At 47.2% G+C, this 2,470-nt stretch overlaps 1 pseudogene; it reads left to right on the plus strand.

Moving 5' to 3' along the window:
* The first annotated feature begins 929 nt into the window (after positions 1-929).
* LOC138434728 (glyceraldehyde-3-phosphate dehydrogenase pseudogene) lies at positions 930-1,935 on the plus strand (annotated as a pseudogene).
* The last annotated feature ends 535 nt before the right edge of the window (positions 1,936-2,470 follow it).

Raw genomic sequence — 2,470 nt, forward strand, 5'->3', positions numbered from 1 at the left:
GGAAGAAAAGTTAGGACCAACCTAGACAGCATATTAAAAAGCAGAGAAATTAATTTGCTAGGGTCTGTCTAGTCAAGGCTATAGTTTTTCCAATAGTCACTTATGGATGTGAGAGTTAGACTATAAAGAAAGCTGATCACCAAAGATTTGATGCTTTTGAACTGTTCGTTAGAGAAGACTCTTGACAGTCCATTGGACTGCAAGGAGATCCAATCAGTCCATCATAAAGGAAATCAGTTCTGAATATTCATTGGAAGGACTGATGTTGAAGCTGAAACTCGAATACTTTGGCCACCTGACGCGAAGAGGTGACTGATTTGAGAAGGCCCCGATGCTGGGAAAGATTGAAGGTGAGAGGAGAAGGGGATGACAGAGGATGAATTGGTTGGATGGTATCACTGACTCAATGGACATGAGTTTGAGTAAACTCGGGAGTTGATGATGGACAGGGAGGCCTGACATGCTGCAGTCCATGGTGTCACAAAGAGTCGGACATGACTGAGCGACTGAAATGAACTGAACCTGCCCCTTAGAACTCAGAGAAAGTCATGGAGGCTGAAGCCAATTTCCTACAAACAAGAAAATGGGGACACAGGAAGGCTTCTGTGCCCAGGAGCCCCACAGGGTCCTGCTCAGTTTCAAAAACATATCATTTTACAGCCTCTCTTCTACCCAGGCCTCATTCAACAGAGCCCAGGGAGTGCCTTTTGGGGGATGCTCATCTAGTGAAAGCCCCAGTGGGAACAGTTTCAAGGGGATGCAATGACCTTGTTCCACTTGGAAAAATGAAATAAGATAGATGGAGTGATAGAAATCCAGATCCTGATCTCACTAACCTCAAAGCAGAAAAATCCTTTGCAGCTCTCTGCTCCTCCCCATTTGACAGAGCCACATCTTCCATGCTATGTCAGCTGCATCCCTGAAAGAAGATGGTGAAAGTCAGAGTGAATGGATTTGGCTGAATCAGGCACCTGGTCATTAGGGCTGCTTTTAACCTGGCAAAGTAGACATCACCGCCATCAGTGACCCCATCATTGACCTTCACTATATGGTCTACATGTTCCAGTATGATTCCATCCATGGCAATTTCCCTGGCACAGTCAAGGCTGAGAACGGGGAGCTCATCATTGATGGAAAGGCCATCACCATCTTCCAAGAGTGAGATATAACCAACATAGAATGGGGTGATGTTGGCGCTGAGTATGTGGTGGAGTTCACTCATATCTTCACTACCATGGAGAAGGCTGGAGCTCACTTGAAGGGTGGAACCAAGAGGGTCATCATCTCTGCCTTTTGCTGATGCCCTCATGTTTGTGATGGGGGTGAACCATGAGAATTATGACAACTTCCTCAAGATTGTCAGCAGCGCCTCCTGTACCACCAACTGCTTGTTTTCCCTGTCCCTGCTGGCCAAGGTCATCCATGACCACTTTGGCATGGTGGAGAGATTCATGACCACAGTTCATGCCATCACTGCCACCCAGAAAACTATGGATGTTTCCTCTGAAACTGGGGTGTGATGGCCAAGGGGTTGCCCAAAAAGTCATCTCTGCTTCTATTGGCACTGCCAAGGTCATGGGCAAGGTCATCCCTGAGCTGAATGGAAAGCTCATGAGCATATCTTTCCATGTCCCCACCCCCAACATGTCAGTTGTGGATCTGACCTGCTACCTGGAGAAACCTGCCAAGTATGATGAGGTCAAGAAGGTGATGAAGCAGGTGTCAGAGGGCCACTTCAAGGGCATTCTGGGCTACGCTGAGGACTGGGTTGTCTCCTGTGACTTCAACAGTGATACCCACTCTTCTACCTTTGATGCTGGGGCTGGCAATGCCTTCAATCACCACTTTGTTAAGCTTATTTCCTGGTAAAACAATGAATTTAGCTATAGCAACAGAGTGATGGACCTCATGGTCCACATGGCCTCCAAGGAGTAAGAGTCCCTGGACCACCAGCCTTATCAAGAGCATGAAAGGAAGAGAGAAGTCCTCAACTCCTGGGAGTCCTTGCCCCACCTTGATCCTCCAGCTTGAGAAATCTCCCAAGCCCCAAACAGTTTCCATCCCAGACCTCTTGAGGAAGGCGAGGGTTAGGGAGCCCTACCTTGTCATGTACCATCAATAAAGTACCCTTTACCAGATGGTAAAGCATCTGCCTGCAGTGCAGGAGACCCAGGTTCAATCCCTGGGTTGGGAAGATGCCCTGGAGAAGTAAATGGCAACCCACTCCAGTACTCTTGCCTGGAAAATTCCATGGACTGAGGAGCCTGGTGGGCTACAGTCCATGGGGTCGCAAAGAGTCAGACATGACTGAGCAACTTCACTTTACCCCCCAAAAAAGAAGAAAAAAAAAAGGAAGAAAAATTCTTTCCAAACTTTCCATGGAGTTGGGTCAGGATTCAAATCAGAATTGGAAGCATGAATAGAGTTACATACAAAAGATGTTTGAAATCTTTGTGGTCCTGAGAGTTTC

This window comes from Ovis canadensis, chromosome 2 (genome assembly GCF_042477335.2).
Source record: "Ovis canadensis isolate MfBH-ARS-UI-01 breed Bighorn chromosome 2, ARS-UI_OviCan_v2, whole genome shotgun sequence".
In the NCBI taxonomy this organism is placed as follows: Eukaryota; Metazoa; Chordata; class Mammalia; order Artiodactyla; family Bovidae; genus Ovis; species Ovis canadensis.